The sequence below is a fragment of the Bos javanicus genome, chromosome 16 (genome assembly GCF_032452875.1).
Source record: "Bos javanicus breed banteng chromosome 16, ARS-OSU_banteng_1.0, whole genome shotgun sequence".
In the NCBI taxonomy this organism is placed as follows: Eukaryota; Metazoa; Chordata; class Mammalia; order Artiodactyla; family Bovidae; genus Bos; species Bos javanicus.
Window position 1 is genome coordinate 73,467,013 of NC_083883.1, and position 12,668 is coordinate 73,479,680.

General features: G+C 42.9%; 1 protein-coding gene across 8 annotated transcripts in view; it reads right to left on the minus strand.

The window, feature by feature from the left end:
- HHAT (hedgehog acyltransferase) overlaps positions 1–12,668 on the minus strand; it is a 352,361-nt gene that overhangs the window by 81,883 nt on the left and 257,810 nt on the right. The gene's annotated exons all lie outside the window — the stretch shown is intronic.

Consider the following 12,668-nt stretch of genomic DNA (forward strand, 5'->3'; position numbering starts at 1 on the left):
AGAAGAGAGCTGACAGACTGCCAGAGAGGCCTGGCCACACGCAAAATAGAATACTATTCTGAAAAGTTTGGAAAGACATGATAACAGTAAACTACTTACTCAAACAAAACAGGCAAGGCGATTCTTACTCTGAGTTGGGGAAACAGTTGACTAAGAAAGGAAATGCAATTATAGTACACTGGCTGGTTTGGAAGCTAATGGGGGAGCCACATGTAACATAGTAATGATAATGTAAGCAATGACTTCTGATTTAACAAAAAATATAGAGATTATTGCATTAGGAGGAGAAGTGGGGAGTAGGTCTAAGAGGTTAAAACCTCATGTAGAAAGTAGTTACTATTTATAATTTATAAATGAAGAGTAATAGAATATACTTTAGAAAGACAGAGGTAAATACCAGAAACAATTAAGAGAACTTAAAGTTTCTTCTGATGGGTTAAGAACATAAGAGTAGGAGGAATGGAGACTGCTCTTCTATTTATTTAGCTAAATGAAAGCTTGTGTAATATTTGAGTTTTGAATCATAAACATATATTTTTTTAAACTTCCTGAGTTTCAGTTCTTCCCGCTGTATAACAGGGATAATGATGCTACTTATTATGTAGCTCAGTCAGTAAAGGATCTGCCTGCAGTGCAGGAGACCTGGGTTTGATCCCTGGGTTGGGAAGATCCCCTGGAGAAGGAAATGGCAACCCACTCCAGTATCCTTGCCTGGAAAATCCCATGGACCGAGGAGCCTGGTGGGCTGCAGTCCATGGGGTCGCAAAAGAGCCAGACACGACTGAGCGACTAACACTAACACTTATTAAAATCACACGAGATAACGCGGTAGAAGTGCTTGGGGGACATTTTCACTTCTCTTGGGCCGATTTTTCAGAAGAGCTATTCCAGCAGTGGAAGTGTTCTGGTGGGTGGAGCTGTATTTCTTCTCTCTGGAGTGCAATGAAATGTCCAGTAATGAGTTATGGGATGTCTATGGTTTTGGGGTGACTTTGGGCTGCCTGTATCTTGGAGCTCAGGGCTGTGTTTCTTGCTGCTGGAGAATTTGCTTGGTATGTCTTGCCCTGAAACTTGTTTCAGCCAGAGAGGTTTACAGCATTATATGGAGAAGAGAAGAGTGAGGAGGGAGTTAGAGGTGACCCAAATGAGATGAGGTGGAATCAAGAGAGGAGAGAGTGGGCTATTCAGTAATCTCTTCCTTATGTGCACTCCACAACTGGACCGCTCAGAGTTGTTCACAGAGTTATACAGCAATCCCACTGCTGGGCACACACACTGAGGAAACCAGAAGGGAAAGAGACACGTGTACCCCAATGTTCATCGCAGCACTGTTTATAATAGCCAGGACATGGAAGCAACCTAGATGCCCATCAGCAGATGAATGGATAAGAAAGCTGTGGTACATATACACAATGGAGTATTACTCAGCCATTAAAAAGAATACATTTGAATCAGTTCTAATGAGATGGATGAAACTGGAACCTATTATACAGAGTGAAGTAAGCCAGAAAGAAAAACACCAATACAGTATACTAACACATATATATGGAATTTAGAAAGATGGTAACAATAACCCTGTGTACAAGACAGCAAAAGAGACACTGATGTATAGATCAGTCTTATGGACTCTGTGGGAGACTGGAGAGGGTGGGGAGATTTGGGAGAATGGCATTGAAACATGTATAATATCATGTATGAAATGAGTCGCCAGTCCAGGTTCGATGCACGATACTGGATCCTTGGGGCTGGTACACTGGGACGACCCAGAAGGAGGGTATGGGGAGGGAGGAGGGAGGAGGGTTCAGGATGGGGAACACAGGTATACCTGTGGTGGATTCATTTCGATATTTGGCAATACAATATTGTAAAGTTTAAAAATAAAATAAAATTAAAAAAAAAAAAGAAGAGCTATTCCATAGTCAGGCTGTGTGGAGCCAGTCAAAACACAAGTGGTCTAAGAACTGAGGGCTGTGTTGTCAGTTCATCTAATGCCAGAAGTGCACAAGCATCAAGGAGATGGGATGTAGATGAGTCACTTGAGCAGCTCGAGTATCAAGGAAGACTCCTTGTCTGAAGTCAAAGAAGTTTGAATAGATCACGTGTGACCGAGTTTGACTTCTTTCTAATCAAACCAACCATCTGTTCTTAAACAAATTACTTACATTCCCGGTCTCTAGCTTCCCTATCTGTAAAACTGGAGGTAGTAACATTTGCCCTGAAGGGTTGTTGTGATGGGTAGATAACGTAAGGAATGAGAAAGATCTCTGTGCAGTCTGGCAGAGTTCCTTGTATGGCATAGGCTGGCACTTACAATAGTCTCATGCTCATCTACTCCTGAGAATGACTAACCTCCAATTTCTAACAGAAACTGAGCATCCAGGGTCAGCTAAGCAAAGCTTCCTGACGGTGGGTTCTCTCTTCCCTTTTCTCTCAATAACCTTTGATTAGTTAATGATACTTATTCACTGTAGAAAAGGCTGAAAATATGTGAGCAAAACCCAGAAAATATGCATTACAAATAATCCCACCAGTAAATAGTTAGCCATCATTGACATTTCAGTGTATAATCCTCCACACACTTCTCTGTGTTTGTATTTTTAAATAAAAGGTGAATTTTTATTATACCTGTTATCCTTATTCTTCACCTTCTCACAGTAAAAAGTATTTTAATATCATCTGTTTCAAAAGCTGAATAATTGGCTTAGTAGATGTCCTGCACCTCTTACATCATATTCTTTCCTGTCACCCTTCAGGGGATACACAGTGACCCTTCCAACACTTACTCTGGCCCACTGAGTGGCTTTCAGGGTTGGCAGCAGAGGAAAAAGCAAGAGCCACCTTAAATTCGTGTTTCCATACATGCTGGTGATCACAAGTACATTTATTCCAATCCAGCTCATCTCAAACAAGGCCAGCAGCTGTTCGATATGCTTTTTTAAGCAGCTTTTATTTCTAGGCCCTGGAAGGAATGTGAGATATTTTGGAAGTCTTGCACATTTCTGACTTCTCAGAGCTTTAAAAAATGAATACATATGCACATATAAAAATGCACAGTGTATGTGTGTGTGTATATATATATATGCTATATACAGTCACAACACATACACCCAACATACATTATACATAATATATAAATATACATTGTAAATAAATATACATTGTAAAAACACATTGTGCTAAGTATGTGCATATTATTTGGGGAAGAAGGGGCTATTTTACCCCTCCACTGATAGCAGGAACACTGGAAATTCAAGCTCTGCCACCTTCAGTCAGTAATTTGGATTTTCTGGGAGGAAAAGAGAGACCCAGATTCAGAAAGACATATCCAACGCTTCAGCAGGTACATAGTAAGATTGTGCTTCTTCCTAAGTCCATCCCTAGAAAACTGCTAGGCACTACACTGTGGTCAGAGTGAAGTGAGAGTTGCTCAGTCCTGTCCGACTCTTGCAACCCAGTGGACTATACAGTCCATGAAATTCTCCAGGCCAGAATACTGGAGTGGGGAGTCACTCCCTTCTCCAGGGGACCTTCTCGACCCAGGAATCGAACCAGGGTCTCCTGCATTGCAGGCAGATTCTTTTACCAACTGAGCTATCAGAGAAGCAAGCCTGATTAGAGGGACCACCACTTATTTGTGCTATAGAAGCAGAAATCAGGGTCTCTCAGGTAAAGAACCTCATCTCACAAGCCACCTACACAGGCCTGTTTCAACTACTTCCATTCAAGCCATGGATCTCATCTTTGGCTCAGTATTCTTTTCCAAGGCTACAATTCCCCAGGGTAAGGGTTTGTGCTGTGCACTTAAGAGGGGAGAACGGACAGGAGTCCCAGGGCCACAGCAAAGATGAGACAGCAGCCGCTGCCCAGCTCAAGCCTAAACTGGGAGGGACAGGCAAGACAGTAGAAACTCCAGAGCCAGCCAGACCCCAGGGTCTGAATCCCTGAAACCTGACTCTATTCCAAGACTCTGCTGTCAGCGGACTCAGTAATAGGAAGTTTAAGAGAACCTTTAAAAGTGCTTTTGTCTTTCTAAACGTGTTTGAACTAACCGGTGGAATGCTTTGCAGAATTCTCCCACTCAGACCAGGAAGGGTTAAAGCATGGGTTTGTATTCCCCCAGAGAAGAAAACGTACAGCCAGGGAACGGCGCAGCGTTCCCCACGTCGTTAATGATCCTTCAGGGTGGGAGACAATGAGAGGGGTGCCAACATGTCACCATCCACCAGGGAACACACTGTTCCCAACAACAGGCATTGCTCTTTTCAGACTTAGGGGTCCTGGTGCGGGCGAGCAAGCTGGTACAACAGGCTAATTGGACGTGTGGGATCAACATGTTAACTTAATGCTCTCCTGTTTGGTTAAGCGGCTCGCACTTCTGTATCTTTCAATCTGGCACTCAGATCTCTTTAGAGTGGGGACTACTTGGTCTCTCTAACCTCTTTTCCTCCATTCTCCCCGGTGACAGCCCCTTGACTGTCAAGGTAGCCTCCTCCCCTGAACACGGCGTGCCCACTCCTGACTTCGGGTCGTGTGTGCTATTCCCCGGGCTTCGAGCTTGTCTTCTCTCTACTGACCTATCCAAATCCCATCTTACATCTTCCGAGTCCTACTCAAGCCCCAGCTCTTTAAATAAACCTTCCTAAAAGCCTGGCTCACTCTGCCACCTCGGGAACATCAGCTGCCTCCAGGACTCAGCCTGGTCTCAGCAGATAATGTCTTAATACTGGTCCTCAGCTGGTTTGCACACATCTTGCCTCTGCAACCGAATCACAAACTCACAGGCCGGGACGACGACTCACTGCTCTTTTCTCTTCCTGTTAGCACTCTGACATGGAGCCATAATCCTTCTTTAATCTCACCTAACTTTTCCCCCTAATAGCATCAACACCGTGGACCACTCCACTCCCTCTCTGAAAAACCTTCTTTTTCTTCATCTCTATGAGATCATCCTCTGTATTTCCCTCCCACCTCTTGGCCCCTCTTTCTCCATCTAAATTCTAAATGTTGGTGTCCTTGGATTCATTTTTAGGCAGTTACCTTTTCTTCGCTTTCTGTACTCTTTCTCTTTAGAAAGTCTCAGACATTTTCATGGCTCCAAAATATAAGCTACATGCTCTCAAACATCTGTCTCTAGCTCAGACCTCTCTTCTGCACAATGCCTGGGAAGAATAGGTCAATCAGTATTTTATGATGTTTATCAAGACAAGTCCATTTTTAAAAAAAATATAAACCCTTAGCTCCTCTCAGAGAAAAGGTTTTCCTCATCCCATGGTTTCACTGTCTCTTTAATCCAAAGCAGCTACTGCAAAGATGATTACCCTGTCAAGAGACCAGGCAAGATACCTTGTTCATGAGAGGGTGGAACTGACTAATAGACGCCATCACTATATATGGATAGACCAGTGCACTGTATGCATTGACACATTGAAAGAATATGCAAAAAAAAGGGGGGGTGGAGGGGGCGGGACATGTCTTTCACTAAGAAGAGTTCTCCAGCTGCAATGTGTCTCCCAAAAAGGGTGCGGAAATTTTTTCCTAGATGAGCAATAAGGCTGGCTCTGCCTAAATGGGCTCAGTCTAAGAAGGGTTATGGTCTGAAGAAAAGTAATTATTGACAGTTAGCACTTGATCTTTGTTGAAATGGATCCAAGTGGAGGACGAAGATCAGGAGTCATTGTCCAACAGAATAACTCTTCTCAGACCAGTGTGCTTTGTAGTTCTTCAGTGAGTTAGTTGGGGCTGTGATTACTGACTTCCAGTGAAAAGGTTTTCTAACCAAGCCAACTGCCAGTTGATGAGTTAGGATTCCACCGAACTAGGAAATCATTGGGTAGATCATGTCATAGTTTTAAAATCTATTATCCTCTCAAGTTGACTGATCTCTCAATTTCCTCTTCAAAATCAAACTGATCAGTATAGTTGATAAACTGAAATGGACATCACTACAGAGCTTTGCAGTCTTTCTGACACACAAAAGCATCAGGTCCCTCTGAGAACCATGAGACTGACCCTCCACGACTTTCACTGGCGGCACGTTCTCTTAATTAAGTCTATACATAGATATTTTACTGCTTCAGAAAGAACATCAATCAGTTCAGCAAAGAAGAAGGGACAAGGGCTGGGGGAGGAGGACATATTTAAATTATTCAATGAAATGGAAATCAGAGGTGGGGTGGGTGAGCAGCTTGGGATGTAGATTCTCCTTTGTGTAGGAATGACTAACAAGCAGCCTGAAGGTGTCTTCTTTCAAAGCAGAGATCAAATAGAGAATCAGCAAGTAGTGCGTCTCTACTGATGCTTTAAAATGTTTCTACTTATTAAAAGATTTCCATGCTGAACACAAATTCTAGTTCCCCGGGAGAGTACTTATACAGAGGAAAAGCGTGTTGCTTTAGCAGTAACTCCTCTTCATCCACCTTGCTTGGTACTTTGTCAAAATGCCTTTGTCAGCTCTGGGCCTCAGTGAATCACAGCCCGTAATACCCCTCTCTCATAAAGCAGCGGGGTACCAGGAAGGTTAATTGCTCCCTACCCCTTTCTCTCTCTCTCTCTCTCACACACACACACACACGTATAGTCAACATTAAAATAGTGTTTTACCATCACTAGACCAATTAGTATTTATCCTGCTACATAAGAATCTCCCTGTATAATGTTCAATAAGCCTCAGTCTTAGTGAGTTCTTCCAGTATCCAATCTTCTTCAAGCTGCTGCATAAGCTTATTTCTTCTCACAAGCCCCTCAGTAAAGTCAGAAAATATATTCACTCCTTCATTCATTCAACAAGTATATACTGCATGCTTACACTGCGCCAGGCATCATGATACGTGTCAAGGATATGATGCCAAGCAGGGCCCTGTGGGGCTCCTGGGCATGGAAGCCTTTTTGTCCTCCTCTGCCTGAAGACTCCAGCCTCCCTGACCTTCTCTGAGTTCCAACAGGTAGAACAGTTGCTAATCAAAGGAGAAGCAGCAATAAAACCACCTGAGGTAAGATTAAAGGGACCAGAAAGGTTCATCAAGATTAGGAGACAGAGCATTCAAGACCCTTTGTTCCTGTTCAGTCGCTAATTGTGTCTGACTCTTTGCAACCCCATGAATTACAGCATGCTGGCTTCCCTGTCCTTCACTAATTCCCAGAGTTTGCTCAGATTCATGTCCATTGAGTCGGTGATGCCATCCAACTATCTCATCCTCTGTCGTCCCCTTCTCCTGCCTTCAGTCTTTCCCAGCATCAGGGTCTTTTCCAATGAGTTGGCTCTTCGCATCAGGTGGCCAAAGTACTGGAGTTTCAGTATCAGTCCTTCCAGTGAATATTCAGGACTGATTTCCTTTAAGATAGACTGGTTTGATCTCCTTGCTGTCCAAGGGACGCTCAAGAATCTTCTCTAGTACCACAGTTCTAAAGCATCAATTCTTTGGCCCTCAGCTTTCTTCATGGTCCAACTTTCGCATCTATACATGACTACTGGAAAAACCAGTTTTGACTATACAGACCTTTGAAAGCAAAGTGATGTCTCTGCTTTTTAATATGCTGTCTAGGTTTGTCATAGCTTTTCTTCCAAGGAGCAAGCATCTTTTAATTTCATGCCTGCAGTCACCATCCGTGGTGATTTTAGAGACCAAGAAAATAAAATCTGTCACTGTTTCCACTTTTCCCCCATCTACTTTCCATGACACTTAAATCTAGTCATCAATGCTATCCTTTTGAAATTTTGCAGAAGAAGGGGTGAAGATTGATCCTTATCACATACCCCTGTCTGACAATATAACCTCTCCCAACTCACCAAGGAGGGGGACACAGTTCTTGAGGTGCCAGCCTACTGTGTTCCCCCTTTGCCTGGCAAAGTAATAAAACCACTCTTTCCTTCTCCTCCATAACTCTGTCTCTGTATTTCTGTTTGACATTGGTACACACAGAGCCAAGATTTTTTGGCAACAGATACAGATTTCTGATGTAGGGAGGCTTACCAGTTCAGAGAGGGAGATAAGGATTAAACAAGCTATTGTAAAAGAACATTTCTCTGTATCTGTGATAAGTACAGCTGGAGAGACCACATACAAGGCACCCCAAAGGGGTTACCAGTTGGGACCTGATTGACTTAGGAGGATCAGTAAATGGTACCCAAGTAAGCCGTCATTCAAGCCGAAGTCAGAAGGGTGAAAAGGAGGGAAAGGAATAAGAGCATCCTAGAGATGGAAGAGCCTGTGCCATGGAGCTGGGGCTGGAGGGGCCAGGTATGAAAATGAACAGAAGGAGGAACAGGGTGTGAGAGGAGAGAGCCAGAGAGGATGCGGAGAAGGAGCAAGACGAGAATCAGCCAAGGTCTTACAGGTCATCTTCAATACTGGGGACTGAGTCCCAAGAAAATGGGATGCCTCTGGAGATTTTTAAGGATGACAACGTGGTTAGGTATTTATTTTTTTATTTTAATTGGAGGCTAATTGGTTAGGTTATTTATTGACAAGCATCACTCAGCACTGCGAGGATAACGAGCTAAAGAAGGCAGAAGTGGAAGCAGGGAGACCAGTTCACAGCTATTTGGTAGACTGGGCAAGAAATGGTAACAGTGGGGTTAGGATGACTCAGTGGAGATGGAAACAGTTTTTAGAAATTGAGACCTACCTAGGAGGTAGAACGTACAGCACATACAGGCAGGACTTCGAGAGAGGAAGGTACAAAGGGCAACTTGAGGGGCCTGGACATGAGTGACTAGCAAGATGATGGTGGCTTTTGCAGAAGTAGAGAATGCTGGAGGGAGAGGAGCTAGCTGGAATTATTGGGGACTGGGTGGTTCACCAAGTCAGTACTCCGCATGCTAAGTCTGAGACATCTGTGAGATGATCAAGGGGAGAGAGGTTCAGGAGTCAGCTGCATATATGAGGCATCCCATCAGCAATAAAAACCTTCCTAAATTACAGCAGAGTCAAATACTATATTGTTCTATTTTTTTTCTTTCTAGAAAAGGGATACATTCTAGAACTCTACCACCACAAACGGAAACCACTAGCCACGTGGGGGCTACTGAGATTCAAATTAATTAAAGTTAAATAAATTTAAAAATTAGTTTCTCAGTGAGTACTTCAAGTACTCAGTGTGGCTCATGACTACTCGGATTGGACAACACAGTGGACATTTCCACTCCTGCATAAAGTTCAAAGGAAGAGCCCTGCCTGGAGTGGCAGAGGGCTTCTGATCTTCAACACTCAGCTCTGAGTGTTCAACGGTCACCAAGAAATAAAATCCCACTCCAGGGAATTCCTTGGTGGTCCAGTGGTTAGGACTCTGCACTCTCACTGCCAAAGGCCTGGGTTTGATCCCTGGTTGGGGAATTAAGATTCCACAAGCTGCTCAGCACGGCAAAAAAAAAAAAAAAAATTATCTTAATATCTCTTGTGCCCCAGGCAAAGCTTTGAGGTTAAAGAAGACACAAAAAAGAAGGGATGATAATCCTTGTTATTCACATGTATTTCAATCCATCACTTAAAAAAAACAGATGAAGGATGAATGCCTTGGGGAGAATGCATAAGGGCCATGGGGAGTGAGCTCCCATTGCAAAAATACTGTCAGATCATCGGGAAGATTAAAATCAGATGAAATAAAGTGCCAAGGAGACATTAAGTCTTATTTGGACTGTGGTCCCCCAAAAGGTAAATGTATAGCCACTATTTTATAACAACTGTTAGGTGGCGTATAACCTTTAAAAATTGTCAATCACTGTTGTACTTAGTGTACCTGCAACTTATACAATGTTGTACAGCAATTATATCTCAATAAAGAAAAGAATGGGAAATGGATTCATGAAAAGGGCGAGAAGGAGGCAACCCAAGTAGGGAAACAGTTTATTCAGAAGGCTATGTACATCTGGAAGGCCAGCCATGTTTTTCGGAAGGAAAACAGCATCTGTACTGAACTCTATAAGAAACAGAGCAATGGAGGAAAATTCCTTGAGTGGACAGGTGGAAAAAGAACTAAAGAACAAGCCCAACTTAGAAGGCTTAATTGTGTACTGACGTACTGAAATGAACTCAGACACACAGCTAACCATACAGAACACAAATAATAACGGGGCCTTGACCTTGAACTTAAAGAACTCCTGAGTCTAAATAGCCGTAAGTAATCACCAGGCTGTCAAGAGGCAAGACAGGTGCTAAAAACAGGTTTTACAAAATGTGTCCTTGTTCAGTAAATATGTAAAGTAGTCACCACATCTGCAATATACAAGACATATATCTCACCAAAAAAAATGGCATGTTCAAAAATTACTGTACACTGAGGTGCTTGAACTGTGGGCAGAAGCTCAAATGAGGTAAACACATGAAGGTCCTGGAATGAGCTGTGATGTGGCACAGCAGACATTCAAGTGCTTCACCCTGTGAGCAAGTCTTTTTACCGCCTTCCTCCATTTTTAGCCAAAACTAATAGGCCGTAAGGCTTTCCCTGGTGGCTCAGATGGTAAAGAATCTGCCTGCAATGAACGAGACCTGGGTTTGATCCCTGGGTCGGGAAGTCCCCTGGAAAAGGGAATGGCTACCCACTCCAGTATTCTTGCCTGGAGAATCCCATGGACGGAGGAGCCTGGCGGACTACAGTGCACGGGGCCACAAAGAGTTGGACACGACTGAGCAACTAACACTTTTTTTTTCTAGTAAGTCATAGGTTGCATCGCACAGTTTGGGTTACTCTTTTAATATTTTAGATTCTTTAGATTTATTAGTAATATAATCGATGGCTCAAAGTCCACAGAACTCTTAAGATTAAGTTCAAGGTTAATGTCAGATCCTTTATGAGGGTACACAGAAATGTGTCACAGGGCTTCAATCTGGGCTGAAAAGAATTTTCTGGCCTTCGTGGCTGATGAGGTTCCCGCTTTGGGGAAGACTACTCAGATTTGAAGGGTGAAGTGTGTAACCTTTATTATACCACTTTTTATGGTTTTTCTTTGTGTTACAAAGCCATGACTCTCATTGAAATTCCACTTTCTATTGGAATTCACTGACATTTCTTTCCCGCTGGTTCTGGGTACTAGAACTGAATAAAATATTTATCTTTAAACATATATGAACATACTTAAATTCCTTTAGGAGTGATATTTTTGCTATGTGCTTTGATTCAGTTTTTATTGAATCTAAATCCCTTGGACAGAGGAGCCTGGTGGGCACAATCCATGAGGTCGCAGAGTCAGACACGACTGAGTGTGCGCACGCATGCACACACACACACACATACACACAGAGCTATCTTTATAGAAAAACACTCAAATGTATTCTATTTTGGTGATGTTGACTTTTTGAAATATATTTGCTTTAGCTGCAAATACTGGGGGAGTTTACTTACATTAATCATTTCCCAGTAAATTTTTTGTGTTTTACTGCCTGCCATCAACACTGATAATGGCATATTTCTTTATAGCTACTTTTTTCAGAGTTATCGGAATATAGCTACATATTCAGAATTGAAGATTCCTGTAAGATTCTAATATCTAATACATCCTTTGCCACATTTACATGGCAAAACATTGCTCATACTTTTAAATCACCTAAACATGTGTGTAAAAAAAAATGCTTAATTTCCCAAGTTATTTTCCTAAAGGTTGTGAACGTGTCTTAAATCCTTAGCTGATTGTTATGCTGCTAAAACCTATTTAAATAGCAAAGATTAAAAATACCAGTACTACTCAGGATTGGCAAGGGCATTCTCAGGCACCGTTGGTAGGAATGCAAACTGGCAAACTTTGTCTACTGGGCAGTTAAGGAACAGGTAAGCAGTAGGCATGCAAACTTTAAAAGTAAGAAAAATCTTTAACTTAGCAATGTTAAACATTCAAGAATTCACCCTTGTTATGACAGTCATCTCAATGCAACCACTAACTGCAAAAAAAATTAGAACAATATGTCGATAAGAGACTGATCAAATGAATTATGGTATAGCCACATAATGGAATTCTGTAACGCCATTAAAAAGGGTTGTTAGAAATGTATTTGATGACATAGAAGAGAGTCCTGATACAACTGTATCTCTAGGATAATGGTATGTTTAAAACGTTATACATGTATGTGTGTGCAATGTACATGTGTGCGTGTGTAGAGAGAGGAGAGAAAAAATTTAGAAGAAAGGGGGACTTCCCTGGTGGCCCAGTGGTCAGGAATCCACCTTGCTACCAATGAACCTATTTGCAGGGCAGGAATGGAGATGCAGCACAGAGAACAGACTTCTGGACACAGTGGGGGCGGGGTAGGAAGGAGAGGACGGGACAAATGGATACAGAATAGTAGGGAAACACACACACTAACATCTGAAAGACAGAGAGCCAGTGGGGATTTGCTGTGACTCAGGGAGCTCAAACCGCGGCTCTGGGACAAGCTAGAGGGGCGGGATGGGGTGGGGGGTGAGAGGTGGCAGGGAGGCTCAACAGGGAAGGGACATGTGTGCACCTATGGCTGATCCATGCTGATGTATGGCAGAACCCAGCACAATAACATAATTACCCTTCACTGAAGAATGAAAGAAAGAAGCCACTTTGCAATGTAGGGCACCTGGGTTCGATCCCTGGTCCAGGAATTAAGACCCCACATGCAGTGGGGCAACTGAGCCTGTGCACAAGAGAGGAGCCCTCCACTCGCCACAACCAGAGAAAGTCCACACACAGCAAAGACGCCACAGAGCAG